Source organism: Helianthus annuus, chromosome 9 (genome assembly GCF_002127325.2).
Source record: "Helianthus annuus cultivar XRQ/B chromosome 9, HanXRQr2.0-SUNRISE, whole genome shotgun sequence".
NCBI lineage: Eukaryota > Viridiplantae > Streptophyta > Magnoliopsida > Asterales > Asteraceae > Helianthus > Helianthus annuus.
Window position 1 is genome coordinate 86,723,773 of NC_035441.2, and position 22,974 is coordinate 86,746,746.

The window sequence follows — 22,974 nt, forward strand, 5'->3', positions numbered from 1 at the left end:
AACGAGTCGTAACGGGTTGTAAGCACTTAGGATAGGTTCTAATTTAGAATGTAGGCTATGTTAAACCATATCACATGAGTTCGAATACTCATTTGGTTTACGAAACCTCATTTTATCCGATCCTCCGATTTAAGTCCGGTTTATTAACATAGTTCCCTATATTAGGTGCCGATTGATTTCGCGATCCTTCTAGCTTTGTTTGGTTGTTATTTCAAGACTACTAAGCATTATCAAGTGAGTACATAGTCCCCTCTTTCACTGTTTTCAAATATTTTGGGGTGATATACATGTGCCTACTTGTTACTTTCGTGCTTTTCGTGCTTTCATGACATATACTTGCTATGTTCATTAGTACATGATTTCAATTATGCTCTACTATGTATGTTGACTGAGCATGCTAGCACATTGATTTACATGACATTTCTGTTGCATATGATTACTCAGCATATGGACACATTGATTTACATGACATTTCTGTTGCATATGTTTACTCAGCATATGGACACGTTGATTTACATGACATTTCTACTATGTATGTTTACTTAGCATACTTAGTACATTGTTTTCACATAACATGCTTACATTTGGTATGACATTTGGCTTGTTTAACGGGACTAAAATACGTTCATTAATATTGATCACGCCGCTCGGTAGTATGTAGTGGTACCATAGCACTTGACAACTCCCATTCCTGGAATCCTAGGTTTGTTTGGACGTAAGGAATGACAGAATCCGAAAACATTTTTGATAAACCTTTGGTTTGTTTTAAAGGTTTATCCTACAGTCTCAAGGCTTGAATGTATGCGATAAGCAATACCACATAAATGTTTGTATCAGTAAAGCATTGATTTTGCAAAACATAACTTTTAACTTGAACTATGATTTATATCAAATACATTGTTTTGTACATTTTACATACGGAGTTGAGTAAATTCTTTGATTCACTGTACATAGCATTGATTTCTCATAACATTTGGTTACACAATGACATTACACATATGGTTTGAGTAGTTACTTTTTACTTGCCATACATAACAGTTGATTATACAAGACATGATTTACATTTAACAATTGGACATTTACTTCACATAAACATTTTGACATTGGTTTAAACAAGACATTTGATGGTTATTGATAAGTGGTTTACATAACGAGGCGACGTGTAATATGATGAAAGCATGGTGGATACGCCGCTGGTACTTCCTATATATAAGTGCTTTTTATGATATTACATATCATAGCGTTATTTAAGCCACTACAACAAAGACATGATATATTCTATTCAAACGACATATTTTCACAAGATATTGTTTTACAAACAACATAACTTATATAAACTCATTGTTACTTGGTTATTTATTTAACCATACAGTATTCCTTTATATCATCTGATTTTCTTATCGATTTTCGTAAACATTTTTATATGGTTCATGACTACTTTTATTAAATAATTCTTTTAACTTATAAGTCATTAATCCTTCATTAACAAAACCTATGTATCTCACATGCATCTTTATGCTGACATTCCTATTTTCACATGTGTTTTCAGGAGCTGATGCATAGGATTGTTCGTGACACACTTAGGCGGACTCAGGCCTTAGTGACAATAAAAGATGCAAGACTAGTTTAATTATGTTATGTTTCCCTGTTTCTAAGACAGTGTAATCTTTTTATGTTAATTCAAATAACATCAAACTTTAAATACTATGGTTGTGAAACAATAATTCTGTTGCTCCACTCCCCGACGTTTCCGCCGCGTTTTGTTGTTTTACGCGGTCGGGGTGTGACAGAAGAGTTGTTATCAGAGCCAATGGTTATAGGGAATTAGGTTATTAGTAACGCTTTGACCTAGACTATAACTTTTCTAGGACCCCAACACAAGTTATCTTGTATTTAGATCTTTAAACATATACGTCACCTATCTTTAGGTGATTACCAAAACAAGAACACAATTTTTCCAAAACGATTTTTGAAAATCAATCATCTATTCTTAGATGATTTGTTATAATGTTTTGAACCCTCTAAGTTTTCAAAATCTCGTCAAAGTTTGGGTCTAAATAATGTGAACAGGTGCAATCTGGAAGGGTGGATGCCTATATCTCAAGTTTTCTGTCTAGGCTAGAGTGTTCGTACAAATCCACATAATCGGACCAGTCACTCTTACCTAGGAACTCTTGGGGTGAGTGTCCACTTATAGGCTAAAGCATGTCTTCGCGATAAATTATTATGACCCATTTACTTTGATTAGTCACTGTGTGTCGTTTGTTTGCTTTGTGGTACGAACGAATGACCACCATCCATGCTTTTTGTCGATATTTGTATCATCTCATTTTTCATCTGATCATCTCGCTCGTTTTCTCTCATGTTTCCTCGTTTTCTCTCATGTTTCCTCGTTTAGAATGCCTCCTCGGCGTGACAATCAGCTACCTAACGCCGAACTGGTGGCTATCATAGCACAACAAATGGCTATTGCACTCCCAAATATCATTGCTCAAGTTAACCAAGCCAACAATAACAATAATGCACCTACTCCGTGCAACTATAAAAGTTTTAATTCGGCTAAATCGCTCAAGTTTAGTGGTTCTGACGGAGCAACTGGGCTCCTACAATGGTTCGAGAGTATTGAGAGTACTTTTCGTCACATTCAGTGTCCTGATAATCGCAAGGTCGAGTTTGCTTCCAGTGTATTTCAAAAGAGGGCCCTTACTTGGTGGAATGGTGTAATGAGAGACCGTGGTGCTGATGTTGCTCTAGCACAAACCTGGGAAGAGCTTAGGGCTCTTATGATGAGGGAATTCTATCCTCGTCATGAACATAGGGCGTTAGAAAGGGAATTTGATGATCTGAAACAGGATAGTGGTGAACATCGGGCTTATACTGACAGATATGAGGAGTTGAGTTTGTTATGCCCTACAATGGTTACCCCACATGATAAAGCTATCGAGAGGTATATTGATGGTTTACCTAACCCAGTGCAAGATATCGTTACTGGTAGCAACCCTACCACTGTTCGACAGGCCATCGAGTTGGCTGCGACTTTGACGGAGTCGCAAATCAGGAAAGGTAAACTCCACAGGAAGGGTGACAAGAAACAGAATCAGTCTGGCAAGAGTGAGAATCAGAAGGGTAAAAAATCTGAGTCTTCAAGGAGATCAAGGAAGCTCAAGGCTTCCAAGAACTATGTTGTTACAGCACAAGCCAACCAGGCAAATCCTAACCAGCCCGCACAACCATCCGCAAAGAAACAGTATGCTGGGAATGCACCGTTGTGCAACCGATGTAACAGTCACCACCAATCACAAGTTCAGTGTCGTTTTTGTACCAATTGTGGGAGATCTGGTCATCTTGCCGCCACTTGTCGTCTTCCTCCTAACCAAAACCAAGCAGCTCGGAACCCTGCTCAGCAACGTGCACAACAGCCAGCTCAACAACAAGCACAAGCTGCACGACCTCACTATCCTCCTGGTTCATGCTACAATTGTGGGGATCTAACCCACTACAAAAATCAGCGTCTGAGGTTGGCTAACGCGAATCAGGCTCAGGCTCGTGGACGAGTCTTTAACATGAATGCTAATGAGGCGCGTGCAGATAACGAGGTGGTCAATGGTACGTTCTTTGTTAACAATCAGCCTGCATCTATTCTTTTTGATTCGGGTGCCGATAAGAGTTTTGTGTCATTGTGTTTTGAACCTTTGCTTTGCATGACTAGAATGAAACTAGGAAAGCCTTTGACAGTAGAGGTAGCTAGTGGTGAACCCATTGTTCTCGATTATGTTCTTCGAAATTGCCAGTTTAACCTTAATAACCATCTTTTTCCTATCGACCTCATGTCGATGCAACTTGGAAGTTTCGACATTATAGTGGGAATGGATTGGTTAGCCAAGTATCACGTAGAGGTAGTTTGTTTTGAGAAGATTGTCCGTATATCGCTTTCGACTGGTGAGATCTTAGAGGTTCGTGGTGAGAAACCTGTTAGCAGTCTTAAACTCATGTCATGTATTCAAGCTCAAAAGTATCTACGTAGGAACTATGTTGCCTTCTTAGCACATGTTGTAGAGGAGAAAGGAAAAGGTAAGTCAATCCAAGATATCCCTATTGTTCGGGATTATCCTAAAGTGTTTCCTGAAGAATTACCTGGTTTACCCCAGCACGCCAAGTTGAATTTCGTATTGATCTAGTACCTGGTGCTAATCCTATTGCTAAATCTCCGTATCGTCTTGCACCATCTGAGATGCATGAATTATCTAAGCAGCTTTAGGAGCTTTCAGACAAAGGTTTTATTCGTCCTAGCTTTTCACCATGGGTGCTCCCGTTCTTTTCGTTAAAAAGAAAGATGGCTCTTTCAGGATGTGTATCGACTATCGTGAGCTTAACAAGCTTACCATCAAGAATCGATGTCCCCTACCTCGCATTGATGATCTCTTTGATCAGTTACAGGGTGCTACTTGTTTTTCAAATATTGATCTACGTTCTGGGTATCATCAGCTTCGAGTGCATGAAGAAGATATTCCCAAGACTACATTTCGTACGAGATATGGGCATTATGAGTTCGCTGTTATGCCATTCGGTTTAACAAATGCTCCTGTTGTTTTGATGGACTTGATGAATAGGGTTTGTAAGCCTTATTTGGACAAGTTCATCATCGTTTTCATTGATGACATCTTGATTAATTCTAAAACACGAGCCGATCATGAGCAACATCTCCATCTTACTATGGAACTCCTGAAGAAAGAACAACTTTTTGCCAAATTCTCCAAGTGTGAATTTTGGCTTAAGGAAGTTCAATTTTTGGGACATATCGTTAACGAACAAGGTATTTATGTAGATCCCGCCAAGATCAGTGCGATTAAAGATTGGGATACACCTACTACTCCTACTGAGGTTCGTTCATTTCTTGGTCTTGCGGGTTATTACCGCCGCTTTATCGAAAACTTCTCCAAGATTGTCGTTCCTCTCACTGCATTAACTCAGAAGAATAAACCTTTTGAGTGGGGATCCAAACAGGAAGAAGCATTTCAGACCTTGAAACAGAAACTTTGTGATGCACCTATTCTATCTATACCTGAGGGCAACGGTGATTTTGTCGTGTATTGTGATGCATCAAATTTGGGTCTTGGCTGTGTTCTCATGCAAAGGAACAAAGTCATAGCTTACGCATCGAGACAGTTGAAGATACACGAGAAGAACTACACGACTCATGATCTTGAGTTAGGTGCAGTAGTTTTTGCTCTCAAAATCTGCCGACACTACTTGTATGGTACAAAATATGTGGTTTTCACTGACCACAAGAGTCTTCAGCATATTTTCAATCAGAAAGAACTTAATATGAGGCAACGACGTTGGGTAGAACTTCTAAACGACTATGATTGCGAAATTCGCTACCATCCTGGTAAGGCGAATGTCGTGGTTGATGCATTCATTCATAAGGAACGTGTCAAGCTTCATTGTGTTCAGGTTCGATCTGATATTCAAACCCGCATTTCTCAGGCTCAACATACTTGTGTTTAACAAGACTTGATGGGTAAGGAATTACCGTATCATATCAAGCGTGATCTTGAACTGAAGGACAATGGATCATATTATTTCATGGACTGTTTGTGAGTCCTAAGTCAAGACAATCTCCGCACCTTGCTAATGGATGAAGTTCACAAGTCTCGCAGTTCTATTCATCCTGGTGCAGATAAAATATATAAGGATCTTCGAACCCAGTATTGGTGGTCGGGTATGAAGAAAGACATTGCCTTGTACGTACGTATCCAAATGCCTTACTTGTCTTAAGGTTAAGGCCGAACATCAACATCCATCTGGATTATTGGAGCAACTAGAGATACCAGTTTGGAAATGGGAAAACATTGCTATGGATCTTATTACCAAACTGCCACGCACTAAGAAAGGTCATGATGCCATTTGGGTAATTTTTGATCGTCTTACAAAGTCAGCACACTTCTTGCCGATCCGTGAGGATCTATCTACTGACAAACTTGCCAAAATCTATGTGGATGAGATCGTATCCTGACATGGTGTTCCTTTGAACATTATATCTGACAGAGATGCTCGATTTTCGTCTCACTTTTGGAGAACTATGCAATCTGCAATGGGAACCCAACTTAATCTGAGCACAGCTTATCATCCACAATCAGATGGTCAATCTGAAAGAACAATCTAGACACTGGAGGATATGCTTAGAGCTTGTGTGATCGATTTTGGTGGTAGTTGGGATTCGTATCTACCGTTGATTGAATTCTCCTACAACAATAGTTATCACTCCAGCATCAACATAGCTCCTTTCGAAGCTTTATACGGTCGAAAATGTCATTCACCAGTCTGCTGGAAAGAGATCGGTGAAGCTCAGCTTACTGGACCTGAGCTCATTCTAGAGACTACAGATAAAGTTAAGAAAGTTTGCGATAACCTTCAGACAGCTAGAAGCCGTCAAAAGAGTTACGCGGATAGACGACGAAAGCCCTTGGAATTTCAAGTCGGTGATCGTGTTCTACTCAAGGTTTCACCTTGGAAAGGTGTGGTTAGATTTGGAAAGAAAGGAAAACTTGCACCTAGATATGTTGGACCATTCAAGTCGTCGAAAGAATCGGAAAGGTAGCCTACAGACTTGAGTTACCTCCTGAACTTGGAAATGTTCATCCAACCTTCCACGTGTCCAATCTTAAAAATTGTTTAGCTGATGAGAAACTCCGTATACCACTTGATGAAATTCATGTTGATGACACGATGCACTTCGTCGAGAAGCCTGTGGAAATCATGGACCGTGAAGTCAAGAAACTCAAACGTGTCACACCCCGGCCGCGTATAACATGCAACCGCGGCGGAAACGCCGGGGAGTGTTGGGACAGAATTAATTGTTTCACAACTATGGCATACAAAGTTACGTTTTATTTATCAAACACGAGTGTTACATCGTTTCAAAACAGGAAATAAAGTGTTTATAACATATCAAGCTAAGTCTATCTTTGTTTTATGTCTCTAAGGCACAGGTCCGCCCTAGTGTCACAATCATCATCCTAAGCGATAGCTCCTGAAAACACATGTGAAAGTAGGTACGTCAGCATAAAAATGCCTGTGAGATACATAGGTTTTGTGAAAATGGGATTCACCACTTGAGTTTAAAGAAAATGTTTAATAACAGTCAGTCATGAACCTTGTAATTTGTTTTGTTTTGTAAATCGTACGAAAAACGATAAGATCAGATGATATGTATAAATGAAGTGTAAGGTTAAATGAATAATCTAGTAAAAATGAGTTTGTATAAGATAAGTTGTTTGTAAAAATAATGTCTTGTGAAGAATATGTTATTTGTGTAAAACGTAATATGTCTAAACTGAAATGATTTAGATAACGCTAAGATATGTAATATTATACAAGCATTTATATATAGGAAGTACCAGCGGCGTATCCACCATGTTTGTACCATATTACATACGCCACGTTACTCAGACCATTTACCCAAACCAACCACCATGTAAATTGTTCATGTATAAACCAACTGTCAAGTGTTATTGTGTAAACCATATCGAAATGTCCATGTTCAATGTAAACCACCAAGTATGTATATCAATGTCAAAATGTTTATGTTTAATGTAGATCATGTAATGTGTACCCAAAATATATCTTGTATGGTAAGTGCGATATATCAACTAAACCATATGTAAAATGCACAAAACAAGGTATTGAAGTAAAACATGGTTTAAATCAACGTTATGTTTTGTGGAACAAAGCATGCTATACTGATACAAACATTTATGCGGTATTGTGAAAATGCATACATCCAAGCCTTGAGACTGTGGCGATAAACCCTTAAACAAATTAAAGGTTTATCTAAGTTATGTATATCGAATTCGGTCATTCCTTTCAATCCAAACAAACCCAGGATTTCAGCAATGGGAGTTGTCAATTCCTATGGTACCACTACCTACTAACGAATGGCGTAGCTAATGTTAATGAATGTATTGTTCCATGTTAAACAAACCAAATGTCATACCAAAATGAAGGCATGTAATGTAAACAATTGTACTAAGTATGCACACAATGGGCATAAATAGCATGAAATGTAATGTGAAACAATGTACTAAGCACGCACACAATGGGCATACATAGCATGAAATGTAATGTAAAACAATGCACTAAGTACGCATACAATAGGCATACATAGCATGAAATGTAATGTAAAACAATGTACTAAGTACGCACACAATGGGCATACATAGCATGAAATGTAATGTAAAACAATGTACTAAGTACGCACACAATGGGCATACATAGCATGAAATGTAATGAAATCATGTACTATAATGTACTAACGAACATAGAAGGTATATGATGTGAAAACATGGAAAGCATGAAAGTAACAAGTAGGCACATGTGTCTCACCCCAAAACAGTTTAGAAAACAGTAAAAGATGGGGTTCAATGTACTCACCTGAGATTGCTTTGAAGTTCTTGTATAACACCTAAATAAAGCTAGAGATCACGGATATCAAACGGCACCTAATAGGTAGCTATGTTAATATACCGGACCTAAATCGGAGGATCGGATAGTATGCGGGTTCGTAAACCAAACGAGTATGGAGACTCGTGTAATATGGTTTAACAAAACCTACATACTAAAATGAAACCTAACCTAAGTGCTTACGACCCATTACGACCCGTTTAGGTAGCTTATGTTACCTTAACGCATCGTTCGCGTAGAACGCGTTTGGAACGCCTAACATCATGGCCATAAGGTATAACCTCGGAAGGTTATAGCTATGGTCACCTAGTGTGTTTGGTCGGATCCTAATGATCGACCAAATGGGTCGGGTTCGAAAGTATAAGCGATTGTTTAGATCGCTTACCTTACGACCTAATATAAGCACTAAACTAAAAGTGACGAGCTAAGCATGTTAGAACATGCTTAACTAAGTTTAGAAAACAGGTTTGGTATCAAAACAAACGGTTTTGATACTCACGAGTAGTTTGGTTACAAAATACGCAAGAATGCGCATTTTGGCCAAAACTACGACTCGTCACTGAACCTAGATAACGTGGTAATCAGTAGGTATAGTCACTACGGACTATAACCATCGTGATCACGCTCACGTTATGAAGTTCCAATGAACTTCGTGTTGACCATAGGCTGGTCAACGCAGAAAGTCAAACAAAACGTTGACTTTCGGACTCGAAAAGCTAATAAAAGAACGAAAGAACACTTACGAAGGGTCCCCGAAAGCTAAACTTGATCCAGGAGCTCAGGTATGAAGTAATAGCATCAACTTAGAGCTCTTTGATCAGTTTTGTGGGTTTTTAACCAAAAGGGGGGGAGTATTTATAGGAAAAGCAAAACCGTTAGGATCGTTTCTTAAATATCGTGCCACGATCTCATGCGTACACTTGTCAAAATGTTGTGGTGGCTCATAATGACCCTTATCTCCAGAGATTGTGAAAGGGCATTGCCCTTTGGAGTGTTTGAAAGGCCAACTTCAGCCAAAAAAACAAGTTTCTGCATCTGCAGGGGCCACGCGGCCCGCGTCAGCATACAGGCAAAACTCAGGCGGGCCGCCTGGCCTTGTCTGATCTGCACAACTTTCAGCAAATGACAGTTTTAGTCCCTGTTGCATATTTAAGCCATTTCCAACACTTCTAACGCCCGTAAAGCCAACTTTAAGGCCCTAAAATGATGCCTAAACATTGTGGACATGAAACATGCTCAAAAATATGTCGGATGTTGGTTCGTTTGGCCGTACGATCGCGATGTTCGGTTAATTACGACGGAATGCGCATAAGTGCGAAAAATGGTCCAAATTGCGCGATGAATGGATTTTTCTCATGCCAAACACTAAGGCATAATATTAGGATGCTTACATAAATTTTTGGATGTCCGGATGTATTCAGAACGTAAGTTATGCGCGAAAGTGCAAACTTGTGCACTTTTTGACACTTTTAGACCCTGAATGATCCAAAAGTTTGTTTTAGCATACCAAACCCCTCAAAGCCTATTTCTAAGCTATGTAAAGGATATTTATGGTATGTTTAACTTATGGACATGTTCCAGAATGTTTGTTACAGTTCAAATTGGCATACTTTCGCAGTTTGTCAAGTTTAGTCCCTGTAAGTGAATTAACTTGTTTTTGCCATACCAAAGCCTTCAAAACTTATTTCCAAGTTATGTAAAGGTTATTTAAGGTATGTTGAGTATATGTTGATGTTCCGGAGTATTTGTCGCATTAAACTGAGTACGTTTACGCACCAGTTTGCGTATAATTCTCAAGAAAGTGATGTAGAGTTTAAAATCGAACAAAAGTCAAAACATGAAAAATGTAAAACACAACGAAACAAACATTGGGATCAAATAACATTGTTTTATTGATAACTGAACTGTTCATAATGATTTCGAGCACAAATGTTACAGTCTCCCCTACTTGTGGAAATTTCGTCCCGAAATTTATTTAGAGGAAACTCGTGGAAAAAGATGCGGATATTTTGCCTTCATTTGATCTTCGATCACACAAGCTCTAAGCATATCCTCCAGTGTCTGGATTGTTCTTTCAGATTGGCCATCCGTTTGTGGATGATAAGCTGTGCTCAGATTAAGTTGGGACCCCATAGCAGATTGCATGGTTCTCTAAAAATGAGAAGTGAAACGAGCATCTCTGTCAGAAATGATGTTCAAAGGAACACCATGTCGAGCTACAATTTTATCCACGTAGATTTGAGCAAGTTTGTCAGCCGAAAAATCCTCATGGATTGGCAAGAAATGCGCTGACTTGGTAAGACGATCAACAACTACCCAGATGGCATCGTGACCTTTCTTTGTGCGCGGGAGTTTAGTAATGAGATCCATAGTAATGTTTTCCCATTTCCAAACTGGGATCTCTAGTTGTTCCAATAAACCGGAAGGACGCTGATGTTCAGCCTTAACCTTAAGACAAGTAAGGCATTTTGATACATATAAGGCGACGTCTTTCTTCATACCAGGCCACCAATACTGAATACGAAGATCCTTATACATCTTATCTAAGCCAGGATGAATAGAATAACGAGACTTATGAGCTTCATCCATAAGCAAGGTACGAAGGTTATCTTGGCTCGGGACCCACAAACGGTCCATGAAGTAATACGATCCATTGTCCTTCAGTTCAAGAGCAGGTGTTATGTGATAAGGAAATTCCTTATCCATCAAACCTTGCGAAACACAAGATTGTTGAGCCTGAGAAATACGTGCTTGGATATCGGTTGAGCTTGAATAACAGATTGGACACGAACACAATGAAGCTTAGTACGTTCCTTGTGACTCAATGCATCGGCTACGACATTCGCCTTACCAGGATGGTAGCGAATTTCGCAGTCATAGTAGTTTAGAAGCTCCACCCAGTGTCGTTGCCTCATGTTGAGTTCTTTCTGATTGAAGATATGTTGAAGACTTTTGTGGTCTGTGAAAACCACACATTTTGTACCGTACAAGTAGTGTCTCCAAATCTTAAGAGCGAAGACAACTGCAACCAACTCAAGATCATGAGTGGTGTAGTTCTTCTCATGTATCTTCAACTGCCTTGATGCGTATGCTATGACTTTGTTTCTTTGCATCAGGACGCAGCCAAGGCCTAGTTTGGATGCATCGCAATAAACGACGAAATCATCATTGCCCTCGGGCAAAGTTAGGACAGGCGCGTCACAAAGTTTTTGTTTCAAAGTCAGAAACGCTTCCTCTTGCTTGAATCCCAATCAAAGGGTTTGTTCTTCCGAGTTAGAGCAGTTAGAGGAACTGTAATCTTTGAGAAATTTTCTATGAAGCGGTGGTAATAACCCGCCAGACCAAGAAAAGAACGAACTTCAGTACGAGTAGTAGGCGTATCCCAATCCTTGATCGCACTGATCTTGGAGGGATCTACATGAATACCTCGTTCGTTGACAATATGTCCTAAGAATTGAACTTCTTTAAGCCAGAATTCACACTTGGAGAATTTGGTGAAAAGTTGCTCTTTCTTTAGGAGTTCCAATGTAAGACGAAGATGTTGCTCATGATCAGCTCGCGTCTTAGAATAAATCAAGATGTCATCAATGAAAACGATGATGAACTTATCCAAATAAGGCTTGCAGACCCTATTCATCAAGTCCATGAAAACAGCAGGAGCATTAGTCAAACCGAATGGCATGACTGTGAACTCGTAATGCCCATAACGAGTACGGAACGCTGTCTTGGGAATATCTTCTTCATGATGATATCCAGATCGCAGATCAATCTTTGAAAAATAAGAAGCGCCTTGCAATTGATCAAAGAGATCATCGATGCGAGGTAGGGGATATCGATTCTTGATGGTAAGCTTGTTAAGCTCACGATAATCGATACACATCCTAAAAGATCCATCCTTCTTTTTGACAAAAAGAACGGGAGCACCCCAAGGTGAAAAGCTAGGACGGATAAAACCTTTGTCAGAGAGTTCCTGTAGCTGCTTAGACAACTCTTGCATCTCAGACGGTGCAAGACGATATGGAGCTCTAGCAATGGGATTTGCACCAGGTACGAGGTCAATACGGAACTCGACTTGGCGTGCTGGAGGTAGACCAGGTAACTCTTCAGGGAAAACTTCAGAATAATCCCGAACGACAGGAATATCTGAAATAGACTTATCCTTGCCTTTATCTGCTGTAACATGTGCAAAGAAAGCCACATAGTTCTTCCGCAGATACTTCCGTGCCTTAAAACAAGACATGAGTTTGAGACCACCGGCAGGCTTCTCACCACGAACCTATAGGATCTCGCCTGTCGACAGCGGCACATGAACAATCTACTCAGAACAAACTATCTCTGCGCGATGCTTAGATAACCAATCCATACCCACAATAACGTCGAAGCTTCCAAGTTGCATAGGCGTGAGGTCAATAGGAAAAAGATGGTTGTTAAGGTTCAACTGGTAGTTGCGGAGAACAGAATCAAGAACAATTGGTTCACCACTAGCCACTTCTACTATCAATGGTTTACCTAGTTTCATTCTAGACACGCGAAGCATTGGCTCAAAAGACGATGACACAAAACTCTTGTCGGCACCCGAATCAAAAAGAACAGATGCAAGCTGATTATTAATAAAGAACGTATCGTTCACCACTTCATTGTCTGCTTGTGCCTCTTGAGCATTCATGTTGAAGACTCGCCCTCGAGCCTGAGCCTGATTCTGGTTTGCATTCTGATTCTGGTTGGCTAGTCTTGGGCACCGGTTTCTGTAATGGGTCAGATCCCCACAGTTATAACAAGCACCTGGTGGGTAGTGTGGTCGTGCAGCTTGACCCTGTTGCTGAGCAGGAGGCTGAGCAACTTGTTGAGCCGGGTTCTGAACTGCGTGATTTTGAGCAAACCGACAAACATCGGCAAGATGACCTGACTTCCCACAGTTAGTACAGAAACGGCACTGATGTTGCGGCTGATGGTGACTGTTGCATCTATTGCACAAAGGTGCACTTCCTGAATAGGGCTTCTTTGCTGGAGGCTGTGCGGGTTGGTTGGGAGCCGCCTGGTTAGCTTGGGCAGTGACAGCATAGTTTTGGGAAGCCTTACGCTTCTTTGCCCTTTTTGATGAACCAGAATCCTTTCCATTCTTGTTTTGACCTTTCTTGCTGTCTTCCTTGTCAAACGACTGTTTCTTGCCCTTATCACCCTTCCTGTGTAATTTATTCTTCCGAATCTGCGACTCAGTCAATGTCGCTGATAACTCGATTGCCTGACGGAGTGTGGTAGGGTTGCCACCAGTAATAATGTCTTGTACCGAGTCAGGCAGGCCGTTGATGTAGCTTTCGATAGCCTTGTCGAGTGGGGCAACCATGGTCGGGCAAAGCAGACTCAACTCCTCAAACCTATCAGTATATGCCCTATGCTCGCCACTATCTTGTTTCAAATCATCAAACTCTTTCTCCAACGCTCGTTGCTCATGACGAGGACAAAACTCCCTCATCATAAGAGCTCTGAGTTCAGCCCATGTCTGTGCTAGAGCAACTTCTGCACCACGGTCTCTCATTACCCCATTCCACCATGTAAGAGCCCTCTTCTGAAACACGCTCGAAGAAAACTCGACCTTGCGATTATCCGGACACTGAACGTGGCGAAAAGTATTCTCAATGCTCTCGAACCATTGACCAGTTGCTCCCTCAGAACCACTAAACTTGAGTGGTTTAGCCGAGTTAAAATTCTTGAAATTGCATGGAGCATTGTTGTTGTTGTTGGCTTGGTTCCATTGAGCAAAGAGATTTGGGAATTGAGCAGCCATCTGCTGTGCAATAATTTCTGCCAGCTCGGTAGTAGCTATCTGGTTTTCGCGTCGAGGAGGCATTCTAAAAGAGGAGAAACATGAAAGGAAACGAGTGAGATGATTGGATGAAGAGAATGAGATGAAGCAAAATCAACAAAAGCAAAGATGGTGGTTACGCATCGCAAAGCAAACAAGCGACACGCAATGTCTAGTCAAAGTAAATGGGTCAAAAATAATGTATCGCGAAGACATGTTCGCCTATAAGTGAATACTCACCCCAAGAGTTCCCAGGTAAGAGTGACTGGTCCGATTATGTGGATTTGTACGAACACTCTAGCCTTAGACAGAAAACTCAGGGTACAGGCATTCACTCTTCCAGTTTGCACGTGTTCACACTATTAAAACCCAAAAATCTTGACGAGACTTTTGGAAGTTCAAAGGGGTTCAAAACCTTATAATAGAGGGTTCAAAACCTAGTAATCAATCATCCTAGAACAGATGATAAATTTTCAAAGCGGATTCGGAATCGAAGTTCCCGTTGTGGTTATCACCTAAGGATAGGTGAAGTGCATGTTTTAAAATCTAAACACAAGACAACTTGTGTTAGGGTCCTAGAAAGTTATAGTCTAGGTCAAAGCATTACTAATAACCTAATTCCCTATAACCATTGGCTCTGATACCAACTCTTCTGTGACACCCCGGCCACGTATAACATGCAACCGCGGCGGAAACGCCGGGGAGTGTTGGGACAGAATTAATTGTTTCACAACTATGGCATACAAAGTTACGTTTTATTTATCAAACACGAGTGTTACATCGTTTCAAAACAGGAAATAAAGTGTTTATAACATATTCAAGCTAAGTCTATCTTCGTTTTATGTCTCTAAGGCACAGGTCCGCCCTAGTGTCACAATCATCATCCTAAGCGATAGCTCCTGAAAACACATGTGAAAGTAGGTACGTCAGCATAAAAATGCCTGTGAGATACATAGGTTTTGTGAAAATGGGATTCACCACTTGAGTTTAAAGAAAATGTTTAATAACAGTCAGTCATGAACCTTGTAATTTGTTTTGTTTTGTAAATCGTACGAAAAACGATAAGATCAGATGATATGTATAAATGAAGTGTAAGGTTAAATGAATAACCTAGTAAAAATGAGTTTGTATAAGATAAGTTGTTTGTAAAAATAATGTCTTGTGAAGAATATGTTATTTGTGTAAAACGTAATATGTCTAAACTGAAATGATTTAGATAACGCTAAGATATGTGATATTATACAAGCATTTATATATAGGAAGTACCAGCGGCGTATCCACCATGTTTATACCATATTACATACGCCACGTTACTCAGACCATTTACCCAAACCAACCACCATGTAAATTGTTCATGTATAAACCAACTGTCAAGTGTTATTGTGTAAACCATATCGAAATGTCCATGTTCAATGTAAACCACCAAGTATGTATATCAATGTTAAAATGTTTATGTTTAATGTAGATCATGTAATGTGTACCCAAAATATATCTTGTATGGTAAGTGAGATATATCAACTAAACCATATGTAAAATGCACAAAACAAGGTACTGAAGTAAAACATGGTTTAAATCAACGTTATGTTTTGTGGAACAATGCATGCTATACTGATACAAACATTTATGCGGTATTGTGAAAATGCATACATCCAAGCCTTGAGACTGTGGCGATAAACCCTTAAACAAATTAAAGGTTTATCTAAGTTATGTATATCGAATTCGGTCATTCCTTCCAATCCAAACAAACCCAGGATTTCAGGAACGGGAGTTGTCAATTCCTATGGTACCACTACCTACTAACGAATGGCGTAGCTAATGTTAATGAATGTATTGTTCCATGTTAAACAAACCAAATGTCATACCAAAATGAAGGCATGTGATGTAAACAATTGTACTAAGTATGCACACAATGGGCATAAATAGCATGAAATGTAATGTGAAACAATGTACTAAGCACGCACACAATGGGCATACATAGCATGAAATGTAATGTAAAACAATGTACTAAGTACGCACACAATGGGCATACATAGCATGAAATGTAATGTAAAACAATGTACTAAGTACGCACACAATGGGCATACATAGCATGAAATGTAATGTAAAACAATTGTTAGTGCACTACGTCTATTGACTTCGTCTTGTATCATGTAATAGATTAGGATAGGTTAGAATATTTTGTGCACGAGGTTCGAGAAATGAAATGTGATGAATTAGCATTGAGGTCCGAACCACTCTCATCATAACAGGTTCCCTTTTAGGACAGGTCATATAAGCGAACCAGAAATACTATAAATAGGTGCATGGTTAGTTCATTTGGCACGGACCTGATGGTGTAACGAAGTGCTGCCAAATTGCTTCCAGGTTGTAAACATTGTCAGAATTAATACAAGAAGCATTATATTTAGTTTGAGCGTCTGATTCATCGATTCCGCCTTTGAATTAGATAAACGACTCTTCTGATCGACTCATTCAGGGTCAACGACGATCCAACAAGTGGTATCAGAGCTCAGGAGGAAGAGTTCAGCTCAAATTTGATCCGTTTTCTGTCTTCTACACCTTCTTTTTCGAATTCGACAAGTTTCCACGGTTAAAATCGGACGAAATTTTCACAGGACATGTATTAGTGGACAATAACAAACCCTTGAAAGTTTCGAGTTAAAATTCGGATTAAATTTGGTCAAAATAACTTTCGAATACAGGTCCGCTCGATCGAAACATGTCAGGTCCGCTTTTGTGACTCTGGTCCGCTCCAAAACAGCCTAGGTCCGCTCGAAAACACGTTGATTCGGGCCAGTGGTCCGCTCGAATGTACTAGGTTTGCTCGTTCGGTTCGCGTTTGTGTCACTAGATCCGCTCGAAAAGTGACAGGTCCGCTTGAATGTACAATCCTGGTCCGCTCGTATGAACAATCCTGGTCCGCTCGTATAAACAATTTTGGTCCGCTCGAATGACACTTTTTGGTCCGCTCGAATGATACTTTTTGGTCCGCTCGAATGACACTTTATGGTTCGCTCGAATGACATTTTATGATCCATTCTTGGTTTGCTCGAACAACATCATCTAGTTTGTTTATTTGGTCCAATCGAGATTCGCTTATTCGGTCAGAGTTATTGGTCCGCTTATTTGACCAATCTGTTTTCGCTCATTCGATCAATCTGATTTTCGCCCAAGTGTCAAGATTATTTCACGACAATCGAGTGTTAGCACATTTTAAATTATTTGATATTGTTTGAACTGATTAAGTTTGTTTGTTTTGCTTCCAGGTTATTGACTTTCAGGTGATAAAAAATGTTGAACAACGGTGAAGAATTCTACAATACATTCTACAATGCGTTCACTTCCGAATCGTCAGATAGAAGATCTGAGTTGAAAGAATATTCAAAAGAGATTTCGGATAATCTGAAGTTCGAAAACATGTACGGAAGCCAACAGAAGCCACCAAAGTTGATGAAAGTCGAAGATTATAATTGGTGGAAAAACAGGTTTGAAGGGTGGGTGAAAGCTTTCGCTCCTGAGAGCTGGTTAAAGTTAGTAACTGAATATCAAGCACCAGAGAAAGCAGGAGGAGAGTTAATCGAGGAGAAAGATTTTTCAGAAAAAGATGTAAAGAATGTTGTTGCTGAATATAGAATGATAACGTTGATCAAACAGTCAGTGAGAGAGGATATTATTTCATTGCTTGAACAAGAAAAAACGTCAAAGAAATTGTGGGAAGCATTGGAGAGAAAGTGTGTTGGGAGTAACGAGATTGTCAAAAACAAGAAGAAATTGTTGCGTAAAGAGTTTGAAGTGTTCAATTGCATGAAAAATGAATCTGTTTGTAAGATGTTAGAGAGATTTGGACATCTGAAAATGGAGTTGGTTAGATATAACATTGACTATTCTGAAGAATTGATGGTGGATAAATTGTTTGATGCATTGCCCAATGATCAAGATTGGCAATATTTTGCTCTTATGCTGAAGAATACAATTAAGCCAGATGATCTAAAAGTTGACTTGCTGATTGAAAGGCTTGAAAGCCATGAATTGGAGTTAAAGAGATCTAAAGTCAACAGTCCAGCATATCAGCAGAATGTGGAGATTTATTACAGAGGAAATACACCAAATGCTGGTTCTCCAAAAACAGCATTTTCTGCAGAAAGTTCGAACTCAGTCAACAATGAAAGTCTTCACAGTGGTTTTGACAGTGGTTCTTCTTCAAACACTTCAGATCAATCTATTTCAAAGAATGTATTCCAGTGTAATATCGCGGTTGATTTGAAGAATGGGCAGAACTTCAGCGAAGAATCGGCAAAACAACAGATGGTTTTCTTAGCATCTGTACTGGAATCGTATGAAGGCCTCGTCGCAGGGAAGATTGGAAATACCAATTTGACAAAAGAAGAGTATGTTCAAATAGACCCCGAGGAGATGGAACTGATGGATATCAGATGGTGCATGGCCAGTGCAGTTCGTCGAGCACAGCGGTTCACGGAGATTACGGGGAGGAAGTCAATTGGAGGGCCATCTACCAAACTGGGTTTTGATAAATCCAAAGTGACATGTTTCAAATGCAAACAAAAAGGTCACTTCAAGCGCGAGTGCAGAAATTCGTATGTTGCTGATGATTCTGAAAACCCGTTCAATGAAGATTATTACAAGAAAGCTATTTACCATCAAAATAAGTCTGAACCACCAAGGTTGAAACAGCAGGAAGAAAAATCAAGGGCTCTTGCAGTCATTTATGATGATGAAGGTTATGACTGGAGCAAAGAAGTTCTTCCAGAACAAGATGCTGTTGGTTATGCATTCGTTGCAAAAGATGATCATGATACGTGGTGGAGAAGAGATAGTGCAAGATGGGAGATTGGCAAGCTGTATGAACCATTTCAAGAAGCACAGAGAGCCAAGAGATGGAATGAAGAGTTGGAGTGTTACTTGGACCCACAGGGTAATCCAGTGGTAGATCCGTCAAAAGTTGATTTTGATGTTGTAACCAATGTGTTTCCAAGTGAGCGAACTTTCAACACGAAAAGGCTTTCTGATAAAAGCTTTCTGCCAGAGTTGATGAACAAGTTGAGAGAAGTTTTTGAAGCAAGTCTACCGAAGGTAGTAGAGATGAAGAAGAGTAAAGAAGAAGAGTTGAAGAAGATGATTGAAGAGGTAAAGACTGTTGCAAAGCTTGCTGGTGAAGAGAATCAAAAAGCCGAGGAAGAACAGAAGCCGAAAGAGATGGAAGAAAAAGTTGAGAAGATACAGGAGACAAAGGCAGCTGAGCACGCTGAGGTGTCAATCACTGAGGTAATAAAATCCTCTGAATTATCAAATGTTGAATTGGTTGTAGAAAAGGAAAACAAGTGCAGGAATTGCCTTGAAAAGTGCAAAGCCTGTACTGAAAAAGAAGAAATAATAAAAACAAAAGATAATGAAATGAATAAACTTGAAAATGCTTTAAAATTGAAATGTAAAGAAAGGATTGACACAGAGCAAAGTTTAAAATTAAAAGTTGAGAAATTAACTCAGAAATGTCATGATTTTGAAAAAGAAAATAAGGTTTTGAAAGAAAAATGTGACACAAAATGTGTTGATTGCATTGAGAAAGAATCTAAGTTTCTAGAGTTACAAAAACAGTATGATTCTTTAAAATGGTCAAGTCAGAGAGTACAAGAAGCTTATGATACTTTGAAGAGCCAAGTCAAAAGTTTTGATCAAAGATTGTCTGAAACTTTAACAACCAAAGAAATGTATGAAAGACAGTTTAAAGAAAAGCAAATTGAATTAAACAAGCGTGTTGATGAAATTGCTAATCTTAAACAAGTCGTGGCTGAAAAAGAAAAGATTGTTACAAAACTTCAAAGTTATCATAACTCTTCGTACATTCTTGAACGCATTTTCAATATCACACCAGATGACAAAGATACTAATGATTGTAAAAAGGGTATTGGTTTAGAATATCATCAGGTACCACCACCATTGAGAGAAAATTATACTTTTTATGATGAGGAAAAGGTGGCAAAGGGTTTGAACATAGCTGACCAATTACCTGAAAGTATCGATGTGACTTACACCAAATCTGATGATGCTGATGATTCAGAGGTGGTATGTCACACCCCCAAATTCCGCACGCGGAGTACTATCGCTTGGAGGCGTGACATGACCAGGATCAAGCCATCAATCATATCAAACATAGCATTTAATAATAAAAGTAGATAATGTAATTCATCACGACATGATTGATGTTCAAAACCAAACTTTGTTTAAGTAGCGGAAGCATGTAAATAAACCCAACATAGTTCATAGTTTGAAATGTCATAAATGTTTAATAAGCATTCACGAATCCTTGTCCACAACGACCTGCTCCTTCCTTGTGCAAGCTCCGTAAGTACCTAAGGTCCTGCAAGGCATGCAGCAGAGAGTCAACAACTAGTTGAGCGAGTTCACAGTTAATAGTTCAGTAATAGTATAGTGTGAGTAGTAAGTTCATTCGTTATAGCATATATCGTATTGCCATCGCGGCCTCCCAGGCAGGTATGCGAAGATATTAGGGGATGTTCCTCCCAAGTATTCTAGACTAGGTTTATTTGTATCGCGGCCTACCAGGCAGGTGTGCGAAGATTAGTAAAATTCAGTTCGCGGCCTTCCTAAGGCAGGTGTGCGAAGACAGTCATAATATCGCGGCCAACCCTTGGCAGGTGTGCGAAGATCAGTTCAGTAAGTGTTACTAGTCTAGTCGTGTCATATCGTCCGGTTCTATCAGCTGAGTATGTACAATAATTCAACAAATCCCATTCCCACCCGGGAACCCCATGCCTTGGCTGTGTGAACTCACCTTGGGTTTGCTCGGTATGCTAAGTATGTTCTTGCAATTAATCAATCACGTCCTAAAGTACGCATGTATACATAATCAGTTTATGTCCAAGTTGTGCACGTATAGGTAATCATACAAGTACCAGCATGTATTCGTTATCACATAAGTTATGTACAACACTTAACAGCAGTTAAATAATCCAGTTATCATTTGATAGAGTTAAACCATGTTACTGTGCAAGGTATATAAATTGGCGAATCACACTTGTTGGCGAAACACATGTTTGACGAAACACATGTTTCGTCAACTACCCTTTGGCGAATCAAATATTCTATTTCGTCAAGACAGTCTTCGACGAGACACCCTTTCATTTCGTCAAACCCAGATTCGTCAAGCAGTGTATTTCGTCGACAACTATCAGTTACGTTGACCCGATTACGTTGTTCAGCAGTTACACAATCATTTGCAGAAACCCTAATCATCTACAGCCGTAACATCATCATCACACAGAATCATTATCATACAGAATCAGGCAAAATCTTTCGTTAACATCAATTGATCTTTACTATACATCAACTAGTCTACACACTCAATTTACGGTTTTTAACACATAAATCAATCTATCAGGATTCAATAATCCAATCAAGGCTACAACATCCTAAACCCTAAACATTTGCAGATTTAGCACCATGCCACCATATAATTCGAGTAGTGTTTACGGTTTTCAATATCATGCATTGTGATCATCATCAACAATCATCAAGGGATTCAACATAAGGTCTAGCATCAACAGATCATACTTTTTGATTAACAGTTTATAAGGATATCAAACTAACGATCATGTAAGAATTAAACACTAACCGCAATAGATGAGAGCAAGAACGGGATTGATCTAGGGCCTCAAGGTCGCCGTTACACAGAGGGTGTTCTAGGGTTTTCTGTTTGCTAAAGTGACGAATGAACAGAGAGTCCGGCATAATATTACGTAGCATAATGGGCCCTTACTGGGCTTTCGGCGAGATTGGGCTCGGCGAATCTAATCTGTTTCGTCGAGATTAGATTTGGCGAAACAGGCTTGTTTCGTTGAGTATGTTCATTGGCGAATCACACTCTGATTCGTCGAGATGTTTGTTGGTGAAACACTCTAAGTGTTTTACAATAATCCATGTTATATTCTTATAACAATAAGTCACATATGTGCACAATCATAACACGTTTCAATCAAACATAGCATGTATGATTACCAGTCAAACAACTACACAGTCAAAGTTAACGTGCATTAAATACAAAAATGAAAGGTCGAAAGGTCGAGTTGTCACATTATCCCCAACTTAAAAGAAATTTCGTCCCGAAATTTGGTACGTACTCACTGAGGAAGCTAGATAGGTTGCATCGTTCACTGGTTTTCCCGGGGTGTCACATCCTCCCCCCGTTGATCTGGAATTTCGTCCCGAAATTCCGTGGTAGTAGCTTCAGCCTCAGCAGTGGTTGTATTGGTTCCGAATAACTGGGGATACTTTTCTGTCATCTGGTCTTCGCGTTCCCAGGTGTACTCTGGGCCACGACGGGAGTTCCAACGAACTCGAACAAGAGGGATTCTCTTGTTTTTGAGGACCTTAACATCCCGGTCCGTGATTTCAACTGGCTCCTCGACGAACTGCAACCGCTCGTCGATAGTGAGTTCCTTAAAAGGAACTATGAGGGTCTCATCTGACAGGCACTTCTTCAGATTCGACACGTGAAAAACATTGTGAACTGCACCGAGTTCAGCTGGTAGGTTTAACTTGTAGGCCACTTTGCCTATTTTCTCAATGATCTCGAACGGTCCGACATACCGCGGATTTAGTTTGCCCCGTTTGCCAAAACGTACCACACCCTTCCAGGGTGAGACTTTAAGTAAAACCCGGTCCCCGACCTG